This window comes from Saccostrea echinata, unplaced genomic scaffold (assembly GCF_033153115.1).
Source record: "Saccostrea echinata isolate AGI-Se365-2 ecotype Australia unplaced genomic scaffold, CSIRO_AGI_Sech_v1 ptg000051l, whole genome shotgun sequence".
Taxonomy (NCBI): domain Eukaryota; kingdom Metazoa; phylum Mollusca; class Bivalvia; order Ostreida; family Ostreidae; genus Saccostrea; species Saccostrea echinata.
In genome coordinates this window covers 11036217-11053094 of record NW_026889800.1, presented here as the reverse complement: position 1 = coordinate 11053094, position 16878 = coordinate 11036217, and the positions used below count along the sequence as shown (strand labels likewise).

Below are 16878 nucleotides of genomic sequence, written 5' to 3'. Positions count from 1 at the left end.
TCATTAGTAAAGAACAGTGACGTCATAATATGAAGTCATTATGTGTACTGGCTGTCTCATGTCGTGGGTACCGAATATGTATTACACAATAAGTTTTTACTTTTTCTGTATAATGGATATAGTCCTTACGCATTTTAATTAGTTTATTTCCAAAGAAATGCCTATACCTAGCTTTAACTCACCTGCGAAGTCAAATTTGTATGCATTCATGAAACTGAATGCATGTGTATGGACTACCAACGGGACACGTGGACACAAAAATCCTTAGAAAATGAGCTTTACTAAATACAAAAGATACAAGTATTCAATTTTTAATATTGAATATATGAACATGGCGTGAATGAAATAATGAGAGCCTCAGGGATACAGTAAACTATATCTGAAGATGTAAGCGATATTTCATCCAGCTCGAATTGCCTGCGTTGCAAACAAGAAAGGGTGATAGTTCTATAATTTCAAAAGTTGTCTATATATATGCAATTAAAAATACTGTGAGGTTTCAATTTTTTTGATAATATATAAGATCAAAAGCACTTTGAAAGCAAAAAGATATTTTCCAGCTTGGGTTTTTTATGTGTATTTGTAGGTTCATAGCATTATTTTCGTAACAAGTCTGAAAGATGCTGTGAGAAACGTGATTTGGGGACAAAGGGGGAGATTGATTTTCCGCTTTGATTTTAAAATTATAAAAAAAAATTGCAAAACAAAATTGCAATATTATATTGGTAACTAGCCACACGTAGAAAATAATTCTTTCCAAAATTAAACGATAGGTTTTTCATTTAAAAAAAAAAAACAATCATACAATTAAAAAAAAACAAAAAACAAAGAAGTAGGGAACAAAAAGATTTTTTTAATTAAAGATATTGAAAAATTTAAATGAATAATTAAAATATATTTCTATATGACTATACACGAAACACGGCATTTAAATCAATTTCATTTTTGGTTAAGTAAGAAGACAAAGAAGACAAAGTAAATGTAAATATCATATTATGTCCCCAAAAATAGTTGATACAATTTCATTGTGATTTATATGACAGAAAAGGCCTATCTGAAATAACTTTAAATGAAAATAAAACTGATTAAATCAACCAGTTTATAAATGAGATATTGATCAAAAAATCGATTAGACCATCTATCTTGAAGCTCAAGTCACATTCTTTTAATCTCTGAAGGACTGCAGTGGTGGCCAGTTATTTTATATCTTATTTTTTTCCCGCAAGGTCCTTTATCGCGATATCCATAGCTCATGCCAGTATGTTCCTTTGCAGAGGCTCCAATGTTTTCCCTGCAAATTCAAGTAATGTACACGTCTTCAAATATGAAATACGGAACTTGCTGAGTGGCAAGGTAAAGTTTGTGTATTATATCACCACTGATAAGATAAGCAGTCCCTGCTATATAGTCAGGAAAATAGTCATTGGTATATTGCTTCCTGGGTACCACCCACTTTGAATACGGATATCTGAATGGAGAAGAATGACTGACTTTACTTCCAAGTATTGTATTTGAATGAGGATATTTTTCGAGTTCATTCAGAAGTCTTGGAAGGTTTAGAAACATATCGTCATCTATTTTCAGTAAATATCGAACTCGAAAACAATACTGAGACACCCAGCGCAAGATAGCAATTGATTTCCTTGTGAGATTTTCATATGTTTCTGATATGTCTCCAAATAGAATATCGTTATAGATTTGATTTTTAGCTTCTCTCATGTCCTGAAGAGTGACATTACTACTTTTTCCTAAGACAAACTTTACAAGAACCAAATATTGTACCGCTGATTTGTTGCCCCAGATATTTCTTAATTCGTTTCTTTCCTCAAAGTTATTCACTGCACTTGGGATTATAATTAATAAAACACTTCCGTATTTTTGCAATTAGAATGATGTAATGGAGAAGGTTTGATAATTGAGGACATAATATATGCGAAAACTATTTTTATCTTGGTTTCTTGTTTATTATTTGGTTTCTGAATTTGAAAATAAAACATCAGAGATACCACTGTAAAGCAGAGGAATATGAATTATGCCATATCTGTAATACAACCATATATATATATATATATATATATATATATATATATATATATATATATATATATATATATATATATATATATATATATATATATATATATATATATATATATATATATATATATATATATATATTATACTTTCATGTAAATTAGTTGAATCTGATTCGTCGAGAAACATTTGTTAAAAAACACTATTACCCGCTGAATAATGAAGCCACGCCCACCAGCGTAGCAACAGTTAACATTGCTTGACGACGGGTGTTATTCCAAAAAATATTGACTGCGCAGAATTCATGCGCGCAAGGTTCACTGCTATATGTATTTGTATAAAACATTCAGTATAATATAATAAATACTGCATGTAGTTGAGTGTAACATTGAAAATTTTCACCCCTCGAAAACCATTGTCATCCTCGGCTGCGCCTCGGTTGACAATGGTTTTCTTGGGGTGAAAATTTTCAATGTTACACTCAACTACATGCAGTATTTATATAATATATAATTTTGCAACTTAGAAGTATTTTAAACACACATACAATATTTGGCAAAGCTGAGAAATAGTGTTTGTGAAATTTCAATGCTTTGTTACAAAGAAAAATGTAATATCAGCGCAAAATGTAATAAACTAACTAGGATTATTACATGTTCGATTTTACATTTTGCGTCGAAAGCAACGCAGAATGTAATAAGGCAAAATGTAATAACATACTTTTTAAGATAATAACATTTTGCGCTATTACATTTTGTTAACGCAGAATGTAATAATGTACTTTTTGATTATTACATTTTGTGTTTTTAATTTTTGCGTCAAGGGCAACGCGAAATGTAATAAAATAAAAATGTAAAAACACAAAACATAAATTTTTTTTTGTATTGTGTTCAATGCAAAACATCATAAAATTGATTTAAACATATCTTTAATATTATAAAATATGAATAGGTATTTTGCCGAAGTGGATGAGTCGGTTAGGGGTATGAAATGCTTGTAAGCTCCTATGTATAATCTTCCTTCTTTATTTCTCAATAAAGATTTGTAGAATTCGGAGTTTTTGTTTCCTACTTAATTTTGGCATTGCACTCTCCATCATAAAAATTGTATATCCTCTGAGTACAAGTGGTACGCAAAGATGATTTTAAAAAGGTAGCATTTAATCAATGATATAATTGGCGAATCCAAAAAAAAAAATAAATAAATAAAAGTTGTCAAGTCTGAAAGCCAGGAAATCGGCGCATTATGTTTGATCCCTTGAAAAGGAACTTGCATTATTTCTTAGATAAGGAAACGGCTTATGATAATGCAATATATAATCATTGGTGGAAAAATTATTCTCAACCTAACTGAACAAAAAGTCTGTTTTAAATTTTGCATTGTTTTGTTTTACTTAATATCGACGCAACATATAATAAGAAAAAATATAATAATCAAAAAAATATCTAATTACATTTTACATTATAAGATTTTCCGTTGACATCAACGCAAAACGTAATAACACAAAATGTAATATTCTTAAAAGTTTCTGAATTCATTTTGCGTTACTACATTGTAATAATCCCTGTTTATTATATTTTGCGATTTTTTACATTTCGTGTTCTTACAATGCTTATATCAGCAATATCCAAAAAAAATTAGCATAAAACATGCATTAATGAATAAAGTGTCAAACAGTTGAGACCCCTGAGGGTCTTCAACTGGAGTAGAAATTTCCTAAAATTAATAGAAAACGAGGAAAAAGACGATCGTAAAGATCTTTTTTTCCGTTATCCTAATTATTATTAGTAATAATAGTATAGTGTACATCATAGAAAACGAAGAAAAAGACGATGGTTAAGATCTTTCTTCCATTATCCTAATTATTATTAGTAATAATAGTATGTTGTACATCATAGAAGTCGAGTAGTATTTCATATAGTTTCATGGAGCGAGGAAATTGAGGTGGCAGAGGCCCTCGATTGCTACACACCCATTATCTTTATATCCAATAATATGAGACCTCTATGATGCAAGCAGCTTGTAACTTAATCAATAGAATATCAATAACCACAAACTTTTTGTAAAATTAAGTCATCATAAAAGTTTTGAAAATCATGTCAGACGTTTTGGAAAATGTACGGTTTTTGATATTTTGACAAATGTGCATTTCAACAAAATAGGTTGAAGCATAATTTGTTTTACTCACAACTACAAAAATTGAATGAAATGAAATTAATAAATAAATAAAAAACAAATGAAGTAAATCAATAAAGATTTAAATGAATTAATTGATTCATTAATAATAAAATATAAAATGTCAAAATAAATTTTAAAATACTAGATTTTATAGATAAATAAATAAAATGAAATAAATCAAAAATAAAAAGACAAATAAATAACTAATCAGAAGTATGGATAAATTAAAATTAAAAATAAATAAATAGTTAAATAAATGAATAAGTAAATAAATAAATACATGTATAAATTATAAATAAATAAATAAATATTGACATGCCATCAATGCTACACAAGACACAGTGAATTGGTAATTTATTCTTTTCAAAGTTATCGGCATTTATTCTCCTTAAGATTTTTCAGAAATGCTACCAAACAATCAATAAAATAAAATTTTGAACGAATTTACTAAAGATATTTCAAATAAATAACTACTGACTAAATCTATATGTTTACAAAACTTGAGAATTGCAAAGAGTAAGATATTTTCTAACAAGTAAAGAGCAGCAAAAACATATTTTAACCCTTTTGGGTCAAAACGAATGTCAGGGGACGACAGGGAGAGAACAGGGAGGTCAGGGACTTAATCATGGGACATAAGGGAGTTGACAGAGACTTCAGAGAATAACAGAGGCATCAGGGGGCCAGACAGTGGTAACAGGGGCAAAGTCAGGGGATGTCAGGGAGTAGACAAGGTAGTCAGGAACAACGACAGGGGATAAAAGGAGGAAGTCAGGGGAGACAGGATATTGTCAGGGACTGTCAAGGGAATGACAAGGTTTTTTCTAAACTAAGGAGAAAATCCTTACGGGGTTTATATCTCTCAGTTGATTCGATACGCAAGAGCATGCTCTACGTCTGAACAATTTCTAAAAAGAGGTAAATTATTGACAAACAAGTTCATGAAACAAGAATATCAACCGTCTCGGTTAAGTCATCATTTCGTAAGTTCTATGGTCGACACAATGACCTTGTCAGCAAGTACAATTCATCATTGAGTCAAATGCTGACTGACGTTTTTCATACTAATTGTTAGGCCATTATTTACACTCTGAGTTGTCGACGGATTTTTCCGTTATTTCCCGATCATGACAGGGAGCACAAGGGGGGTGAGACCGGTCGGCAGAGGATGCTCACTCCTCCATGGCACCTGATCCCACCTCTGATGTTTTGGAGGTCCGTGATTGCTCTGCTCCTATTTTGTATTGTTTAATGGACTTCTGAGCTTGAATACTGTTCGTTATCTCCATATATTTCAATTACAGTAGTGTATCCCTCCCCAGTGGTAAAGAAAAGCATTTCTTTCTTAAATTTCCAATGACGATTACAATAACTTAGATATCTAACAAAAATCAAATATATTTATATAAAATTCCCACTTCCAAAGATAGATGAATTGGTGATGAAAATCACTGACTTCTATTTTGTAAATCCCGTGTCTTTTCAAGTAGAGAACAATCTTATTGTATAATGGTTTTCACATAATTTTTTTTTATACCGCATGATTATTGCCTTTTCCAAAATATAGAAAGCGCTCATTGAATTTATTTTTGTCGTTTGTTTCAAATGTCTTTTCAAGCACATTTCAGCTCGCTACAACAGTGGAAAATAGACATACTATGGCCTGCAAAATTTGGTCAAAATAAAAAGAAAATAATGACAACAATTCTATAAGTTTTATCAAGGTCATCCGACTTTCTTTTGCAGAACCTTTAATAATTTTTTCTTTTTCCTGTAAATCATAATTTCTTTTCTCTTTCATCACATGTATGAACAGTCCATTTTTTTTTCTCTTTCTAACATGATTCTAATAAAATGCACATTTTGAATATAGCTACTAAACGAAGGTGCAAACAAAAGAATAATAAGAATTTTGCACTTATAAAAGTTTTCATATTCATCGTTGATAATTTACATTGTAGTATTATCTTACTCTCCTTTGTACACGAATACAACCTTAATGCAATTAGTCGTGTTACGAACTAAGTTTTAACAGAACTTTTTTTTTTGGGGGGGGGGGGGGGGATTGAGCACCATTTAATTTATATGCTGTCAGCATGCTTTGTGTCCAGTCCTTTTTATTCGACCTCAAATGTTTTATTTGGTTTGAATCACAATTGCAAAAGTAAAGAAACTACATTTCGTTTGAATTTGTGCCCTATTGCATACTGATACATAATACATGAAATATGTGGAGATAACGAACAGTATTCGAGCTCAAATATCCATAAAACATTACAAAATAGGAGCAGAGCAAACACGGACCTCTAAGACATCAGAGGTGGGATCAGGTGCCATGGAGGAGTGAGCCTTCCCTGCCGACCGGTCACACCCACCGTGTGCGCCTTGTCATGATCGGTACATTTAAATCGTTTTTTGAGCTGTATATTTTCTCAGATTTTCTCAGTAAAAGTGCTTCGTATGAATATATGAAAGTGTTTTCATGAAGATCTTCGTGAAGATAACGAACAATAAATCAGGGAAGACAGCGATAGAGAAGTTTAAGTCATGACATTGATTATAAGTTTTATTTGCCATTAGTGTCTTTCTCTAGTAAAACATCTAAATAAGAAAAAGATGTGCCAGACTTTGTGGTGTCTTTATTTTGAATCCAGAGGGATATTTCGAATCAACGTATGGATTAAAGATAATATTGTCAATTCATAAAAAACGCCGCTGCTATATCTAAATATCGAGTTGAACGAGACAAGAAGATACGTTTCATTTAGAATGTTTTTAATAAGTCTGCTTCATAGGAATACTAAAACAGGTTTACCATAAAAGGTAAGAATAAGACCCATGTTGATGTCAATAAATTGGTGGAAAACTTGGTCTCCAAAGTCTACATGTGATAAATGGGGAACTAAGTCTTTTCTTAACTATGTAGAACAGAAATACTAGTACAGATGTACTTCAATGTATGACCTTTTAGCCCCATCTTTGGGTCTAACACTGGACCAAATAGACATAAATTTTAATAAGTGGGTGCGTATTCAGTATACCAACTTTAATCTTATAGTTATATCCTTCTATCGTACCTCAGAAAAGTTTTAATTTTTCAGTTTACTTTTAAGGGGTAAATCTGTTAAAAGTTGTTGTTGCATTAATTGCATCTACTATAACCCCAGCTAGCCTCGGAAAATGGTCGCTGTCTAGAATTGGTACCAGTAAGTCTGCTTCTTTTTCTCATAGTTAGTAAAAAGGAATATCTGCTTTATATATTCTACCAAATATATCATTTTTTAAATTATGAAATGGTTATTAATATCCATAGATTATGTTATAACACAAAATGTAGAAGTTTTCAATATGGATGTGTATTACCATGACAATATATCTGTATTTTTAATATATGAATAGAATAATCAAGTATGATTTTTATTCGACCCAAAAACCGGGTTATTGCATATATCGAAACAAAATGAAATGACAAAAAAATGCTCTCTTAATTTCTTTTTTTTTTCTTTTTATTTGATTGTACATACAGTTCTATTAATCATTTAAGTATTCATACCGCTTACTTAAATAAAAGGTGCTCTAATGTGAGATCAGTACTGGTTCGATTGTAAGATATAGCTGTCGATCAGTCAATTGAGTAATATAGAAATCAGGAATCGTATGTTTTTATAATTACTTAATAAAGCTCAATTTTTTACTTCTGTGCCTGGAGCATTTGTTCAAATAATAAACGGTTCACTGTCAATAAAACCATTTTAAACGTTAATTTATTGTAACTATATTATTGAGATGTTATGATACAATTGATTGAATATAAATTTCCTGAACTGAATCAACATTAAGTTTTTATACACCTAACAAGAATGTAATCAAAGATATGAAAAATTAGTTATTAACAGGTAAAGGAGTGAGAATGGTGGAGATAATGAACATTGATTGATTTAAAAAAAAAATATCTATAAGCAAAACGAATTTGTAAAAAAGGCATAAAACACAGGCCCCTGGAAATTCTAGAGGTGGTTGCAGGAGCCTAGGAGAAGTAAACATTCCCTGTTGACGGGTCAAACCTTCCGTGAGCCTTATATAATGATCAGGTAGACGGAACATTCCGTATTCAAGTTCAGTATAAAAACAAAGGCCTTACAATTATAGTTTGGAACAAGTCAGCCAAAATACGACCCAGTAAAACACGGACGATGTAGCTTCCTTCTAAACATAATTCGTTATATCCGTTGAGTTACCAATATATTTTAATGCAATGGGGAATGAAAACCACTTCGCTGTTAGAGTCAATTCATTATACGCGTGTTCGCTATAAGCGTGATTTACTGTAATAGAATATATTTGCTAACAAGGTCATTGTAACGACCACAGAATTTACGAAATGCTGACTTTAAACGAGGTTGTTGAAATCTATATAACATGAACTTATCTGTCAGTAGCCTCCCTCGGTTCAAAAATTGATCGTACTCGAAGCATGCTCTTGAGTATCGAATAAGTTTGGAGATGTAAAGATATTAATTAATCTTGCAAACCAGACAAGTCGATATCAGCTGAATCATCATCGTTTTCTTGATTCAAATCGTGCATTATTCCTATCTTTATTTTAAATGTTTCCTATTTTTTAAATAAGATCGCCGTTAAATTTCTAACATGGTATTTACAGGGAATTTTATATAGTGTGCTATTGAAACACCATAGCATTTATCAACAAGAAAGTGTGTTGAATCAGACATATTGTAAATAAATAAACTTGAAATGCATTGCAAGTTATATAATAATCCCGTTTTCGAAAAAGAAAATTGTTCATTTGTGAGTATAATTTCTGAGTACCATTTCCAAGGTTAAAAGAATTGTGTCCTTAAGTAATTGCATTTATCATGATCCTTTAAAAAAAACAAGTAAACCACTGTCAATATTATTAATAGTGAGATTTCTAGATTTACTACTACTTCACTTTGATTACATTTTATGTCGGTTACTATATATATGTGCTTGTGAACACCGATTTTTTTTTTAAATTCAAATTTTAACAAGTAAAAATATCACAAAAATTATCGCTGGTATTGACCACCACCATATTTATTGCAATTTTCAGAGGATTTGAGTGACTCCTTAAATCGAAGGATGATTCGATCTGCAAGAGCATGCTCCACGTACAAACAAATTGTAAATCGATTCAAGCTATTGACAAACAAGTTGATGAATCACGGATATCTTCAGTCTCGTTTAAAGTCATTATTTTGCAAGTTCTATGGTTGATACAATGATCCTGTAAGCAAGTACTATCATTAAATCAAATGGTGAGTGACGTTTTTCAAACTAAATGTTAGGTCATTATTTAATCACTGAATTGTTTATAGAATTTTCATTGCGTGACCGGTCGACAGGGGGTATTTACCTCCATGGCACTTGATCTAACCTATGATATTTTTAGAGGTCCGTGTTTGCTCCGCTCCCGATTTGTAATATTTCAATGGACTTTTGAGCTTGATAACTTTTCGTTATCAACATATTTCATTTAATCCTTTCCTGTACTCATTCCGGGTTTCAAGGTACGGATAACAGTTTTTACATTCAAAATAAATAAAATAATGATCGGTGATAATAGTAATGGGTTGATTGATTCATTCATTCATTCACTCGTTATTTTACGTCCCATTCGAGCATTTTTCACTCATATAGAGACTTCACCATATACCGGTGAAGGGCTTCAAATTTAGGCCATACCTCCGTGTAAACTTGATAAATCTTTTGTCATGAAACTCTTGACAGTTTAATTAAGGTCTTCCGTCTCCACGGAAGACCTTATAGTGATTCTATTGTTTCTTATAAAGGTCCTCTGTCTTCACGGAAGACCTTATAGTGATTCTACTGTTTCTTCTTATTATTTTTTTCCCCAACAATTTTATGCAGGCGATTTCTCGAAAACTATTCAGTGGTTTTATGTGAAACTTTCAGGAATAGTGCGTCGTCAAATGAACTTTGATCATCAGAAGGAAAACTCGCTTCCGGTGCCAAGTTATTGACAGTTTTCTGATTTTAAAATGAAATTTTGTCCCCCCTTTTTTTTCAAAATGGCTTAAGATATGAACTGGAGACTTGTTAGAGATGATAGATTATTATTTCTAGATGAGAGGAATCACCTTTTTGTGCGTCGTCAGTACTTCCGGTTGCTACTGGATGCGAATTTTAAAAAAGTCGAATTTTTAAACTTTTTTGTTTTTCTATATTTTTCTTTTATATTAGTAGGGTTAATAGAAACTCTTCTGAAAATGCTTAATATATAATTTATTTTAGAATTGATCAATCCAAACTCTAGATAATCGCATTTCTAAATTTGAAGCGGTCCAAAATGGTGGCTGTTTTCGTAAACTCCGACGAGCAGGTCAGCACTCGGAGCTCCTCGGGTGGCTCGTTCCTCGCACACTAACCTCGGACGTCAATGGTGTTCTACCATGTTGCTGATACAGTCTTGTGATCTTATTTGAAATTCCTACAAATGTTATACCATTGAAGTCTCAGTTACTTTTCACGCCCAACACTATGTTTTGCTTTCAAAGACTACTTACATGATGTTGTGATCAAACCATTAAACAAGGAAGAATTAGACTATAGAAAAGAAATGTTTCAAGAACCTTATGCAGAGTAAATTATGAAATGAGTAACAAGGCAGTTTCCGGCGGAGAAATGTAATCGTTTTTCGTTCTCCACCAATCACTTCTGAGGTTTGTATGGAGCGTAGCGGAGTCAGTCGAGGATTGTCGATTGGCAGGTCGAAGTTTACGGAGACAGCCGATTGTCTTGTTGAACGAAACCACCATAAGGATCAATGAAATATGAAGGAATTGTTGGATCTTTCAGATTATGAAATGGATAATCTGTCTTCGAAAACATAAATACTCTGACCTCCAAATGCAATAAAATGGGTAATTTGTGCGGTGCATACAATAATATATATGAGAATGGAGACCATTCAATAGAACATACATTTCAAAGAAAAGGCGCGAAGATTTACTCGTGACGTAATGTATCGTGACTCTTCTTTCACAGTAGAAAAATGGTCTGATGCAGAAGCGCAGAAAAAGATTACACGGAGGTGATCTGGGTTTAATCCCGAATTTGTTTGCTTAAATTTACGTTTTCAACTTTATAAATGATATTAAGAGTTTGTTTGTTTTTTTGTTACAGATGATAGAACATGATTTCTAGATTGGCGAAGGGACTTTTTCATGCGTCGTCGTTAGTTCCGGTCGCTTGCGGAAGCGAATCTAAAAAATCGATTTTTTTTATTTTCAATATTTTTCTGTAATATCTGTAGGGTTAAGAGAGCCTCTTTTCAAAATACTAAATATATAATTTGTTTTCGAATTTCGAATTGATAAATTTAAACTCTTGATATTCGTCATTTTCACTTTGAAGCGGGAGTTCAAATCGCGTGATGGTTAGCGCGTTGGATTTTCACGCTGACGACCAGGGTTAAATCTCCAGAGTGTCTGATTTTTTTCACTTTTTTCAGCTTGAATTTACGTTTTTATTATTAAAATCGGACGGAAGACCTCTCATTGCTCGCAATTAGTTTCTAGTGATTATTATTCTTTTTTTTTTTTAGACAAAATTTTGTGCACGCATTTCTCGAAATCTATTCAATGAATTTCTTTGAAATTTTCAGAGATGAAAGATCTTGATATGAATTTTATATAAAATGGTAATTGGGTTCCCGTGCCAAGTTATGGATAATTCTCTGATTTTAAAATGAAATTTTGTCCTCGAAGGATCTAAGGAACGGCTAAAGATATGAACAGGAGACTTGTTAGAGATGATAGTACACGATTTCTAGATTTGCAAGCTTACCTTTTCGTGCGCCGTCAGTACTTCCGGTCTTTTACGGAAGTGATCAAAGAAATCGTTAAATTTCAACTTTCCTTTTTTAAATCAATACTTACATCACATTATTGAATCTCTTTTGTAGTTTCGAAATATGTTGGTTCCACCGGAAACAAAAACGTCAACTTCCGGTTATAAGAGAAAAACTACATAATTTGAGTATTTTTCTTTCCCATTAATATCTTTTGTAGATAAAGTATTTGGAATGAATTTTAAATATGTTATTCAGACTGAAAATTTCTAGAGTAATGTAAAATATCTTTGTAAAATTCACTTCCGGTCGCGTGTTTTTCTGTCCTCAAAATGAGAAGTTGTCTGAGCAAGATCTCGGAAACGGTAAGAGATTAAGACACCAGACTTATATGAGCAACAGACCTTCAGATGTAGCCAAAACCATTTGGGTTCAGAGCGTCAGCCGTCACTTCCGGTCGTCACAGGAAGTGATCAAAGAAAGCGAAAATTTTAACTTTTCTTTTTTTAATTAAAAATTGCATCACTTTATTGCATCTTTTTCGCAGATTCGAAAGATGTTGGTCCAACCGGAAACAAAAACGACAACTTCCGGTTATAAGAGAAAAACTAAATAATTTGAGTATTTTACTTTCCAATAAATATTCTTTCTAGATAAAGTATTTGAAATGAATTTTAAATATGCTATTCAGACTGCAAATGTCTAAAGTAACCTCAAATATCTTTCAAAAATTCACTTCCAGTTGTGTGTTTTTCTGTCCTCAAAATGAGAAATTGTCTGAGCGAGATCTGAAAAACAGGTAGAAGATTAAAACACAAATTTTTATGAGTAACAGATCTTGAGGAGGAGGCAAAACCATTTTGGTTAAACGCGTCAGTCGTAACATCCGGTCGTCACAGGAAGTGATCAAAGAAATCAAAAATTTTAACTTTTCTTTTCTAAATTAAAGTTTGCATTACTTTATTGCATCTCTTTTTGAAATAGGTTAGATTCCACCGGAAACAAAAAACGTCAACTTCCGGCTTTAGGTGATAAACTACGTTATTTCGATATTTAACTTTCTCATAAATGTTGCTTATCGATAAAGTACTTGAAATGTTTCTATGCATTTTGTAGGTACTGCAAATGTCCAGAGAAAAGTCAGAGATGTTTTTTTTTTTTTATAAAATTCACTTCCGTCGCTTGTTTACCTGTCCTCAAAATTAGAATTTGTTCTCACAATATTGCTCGGCATCAGTAAACCACTGAAGTCTTAAACTTTCAGGACTGATAGTCAGTCATCAGTTTATTTGAATCGCGAGAAAATCTTGTATCGCCGTTACTTCCGTTCGTGACAGAAAGTGATGCAAAAAAGTGAATGGTTAATGGTTAGCGCGTTAGATTTTCATGCTGACGACCAGGGTTACATGTAAATCTCCAGAGTGTCTGAATTTCTTCTATAACCTTTTCAGCTTGAATTAACGTTTTTAATTTCAAAATCGGACGGAAAACCTCTCATTGCTCGAAATGAGTTTCTGGTTATTCTTCTTTGTGTAATGTCAATCTGTACACACTTACATTATGTTTTGTATGCCGTACTATGATAAAATAACCCTAACAAAAAATACTATTGTTAATTATAATTTACTATAGTTAACTATACTAAATCAAAGTGTCAAAGTTATCACTGTAGTAAATCAAAGTTTTCAAAGTGATCACTATAGTGCCATAGTTATTTATATAGTAAATCAAAGTTTTCAAAGTTAACACTATAGATAATCAAAATTTTCACTATAGTAAATCAAAGTTTTTCATAGTTATCACTTTAGTAAATCAAAGTGTCAAAGTTATCACTATAGTTAATCAAAGTTTTCATAGTGTCAAAGTTATCACTATAGTTTACTATAGTAAACTATAGTTAACTATAGTATTTTTTGGTTAGGGAATAGCATGACGTCATATACGTTACCACGACGTCAGGTGAATAAACTTTTTTTCTACAGTTTAGATAAGAGTTCATATAAATACTAAAGAGAACAGAAGTGTTTTTCATATCGAGTTACCAACCCACAACATTCTTGATATCTTTAATGAGAGAAATAGAGCATTTGGAAAACAAAACTACAAATCCTAATCCCTATATACTTTAAGAAAAACATTCGGTGGCCTATTCCTAGCTGCGTACAAATTGTAATGAAAATTTTTTGGTTTATTGTTTAACGTCCCTCTCGAGAATTTTTCATTCATATGGAGACGCCAACACTTGCCGGTGAAGAGCTGCAAATTTTGACCTATACTCGGTACTTAGGGCCATTGAGCAGTGAGGGATCTTTTTCGTGCCAGCACCTACTGCGACACGGGACCTCGGTTTATACTGTCTTATCCGAAGGACCGGTCTCTACGTCCCACAGTGGGATTCGAACCCGCGACGTAAGGATCAACTCCTTGCTGCCCTACTCTAGAGCGAACGCTCGTACCACTGCGCCACGCGGGCGACCATTGTAATGAAATTAATTTTATTTATAAATCACATTTTACAGCAACTCTCAAACCTACATAACTTCACTTTATGAAGAGATATTAATGTAAAAGCACAAAGAAAATAACTTTTATATGGATACCATCCACCCTACCCCACCCCCCAGCCCAGGGTTGAACTCTCGACCAATCTCAATGACCGTGTAGTGTAGAGCGCCGCCCTATATATCTATCTATTTAAACAAATACATGTATATCTTATCTTATACAAATATAGCTGTTTCTTGCTCGGTCGATATGCTTAATTTTCTGTCAAGTCTATTTATCTATGGATTGACCTCATGAAAGGACTGCATTTGTTATATTATTTTTTAAGAGATTAACAAAGCAAGTTTAATTTGTAAAAAGATTAAAGTTTTCTTCTCTCTTTAAACACATATAGACACTAGACATCAAAACAAAATATGCTGTTTTCATATTTTTTAATGATATTGTGTATCTTATATACTGAATGAATCTTTAGGGAATGTAAAAAGTTGAAATGCTAAATTTGTTTATGATTTTTTTTTTTTTTTGGTATGAATTTATGCTTGATATATTAAAAAGCAATGTTATCACTGTACAGGAGATCCACACTCAGGGCATTGTTACGTTATACCCATTATGACGTCACTATCATAAAGAGGAGTTGGTGTATCTATTTTAAGAAAGTCCGGGTCTAATGGAGTTTTTAAACTTTATAATTAGAAAACCCCGGTCTTTCTGCGTTTATATACCTTAATACGTGATGCCAAATAAACTAAAGATAAACCTCGTTACAATTTATAAAAATATGAAAATATAATATTTTATATATATATATATATATATATATATATATATATATATATATATATATATATATATATATATATATATATATATATATATATATATATATATATATATATATATATATATATATATATATATATATATATATATATATATATATATGAAATATATGAAGATAACGAACAGTAATCAGGCTCGAAAGTCCATCAAACAATACAAAATAGGAGCAGAGTAAACACGGACCTCCAAACATCAGAGGTGGGATCAGGTGCCATGGAGCAGTGAGCATCCCCTGCCGACCGGTCACACCCGCCGTGTGCTCCTTGTCATGATCGGGAAATGTAAATAACCCTAAAGCCAGGGATAAACTTATCTCGAAAAAATGAATGATTTGAATTTAGTTTACTATTAAAGAATACCTCACCCAGATAAAAAAAAAATAATAAATACATGGAGTAGAAGAAATCCAGTAAAACAGGGCCGTCTTGACCACATCCTTATATCAGAAAATCTATCTAATATTGCTGAAAATTTTGATATAAAACCTGGGTACAGATCTGATCATTCTTCAGTTATAACTGAGTTAAAGTTTAATTCATTTCAAAGAGGCCGTGGTCTTGGGAAATTTGATAATAATCTATTACATGATAAAGAGTATATTGAAAAGGTTATACAAAAAATACAATTAGTTAAAAATCAATATTCTCAAGACCTAAATGGAGTGGAGTCGGAGACTTTAGTTGATGACTCTGTATTTTTTGATATATTATTAACGGAAATCAGGGGGTTAACAATATCATATTCGACTTTTAAAAAGAGGAAAAGATAAACTTGAAAAATCTTTAATGAGAAAAATATATTATTTGGAAGACAAAACTACAAATCCCAATCCCTCTATACTGAAAGAAAAATAATCTTCTCTTGAAAATTTAAGAAGAGAATAACTTAAAGGCAATATGATCAGATCAGGGGCAAAGTGGCTGGATGAAGGGGAAAAGCCAACAGAATAGTTTTGTCACCTTGAGTTGAATTTTTTTAAGGTAATTCCACCCTCATATGATGTCATAGGTTTTTGCAAAAATTGTTATTAATTAAAATTCATATATAATAGAAAAATATCTCTTAGAAGAATGCTTTTATACAGGGGTCATGAAAATAATTGTTAAGTAAAAGAATCTTTAAGATGTATATTTTCTTTATTTAATCAATTATTCAATCTGTGAAATATGTTGCTAGGGGCAATATCTCCTTTTCATGTATCTTCATTCAGGCATTTTCTTTATTGTACTTCTAATGTAAAATGGTGTTCCTGATATTCACAATTCACATATATATTTATAAAATAGCAATTATTTTGGAACTTTCAGTATCAGAATTATGCATTTGAATCAGTTTTTACATAATTTTATAATACTGTTTACTATAAATGCACGATTTTTTTTAAGCTGACACATACTTCTGTTTATTTGTCTCTAACATCTTAAAAAATATGGCGACCTATACATTTTTTGAAATTATTA

General features: G+C 31.7%; 1 pseudogene; it reads right to left on the bottom strand.

The window, feature by feature from the left end:
* Positions 1-1065: 1065 nt before the first annotated feature.
* LOC133203445 (beta-1,3-galactosyltransferase 1-like) lies at positions 1066-1997 on the bottom strand (annotated as a pseudogene).
* Positions 1998-16878: the final 14881 nt, after the last annotated feature.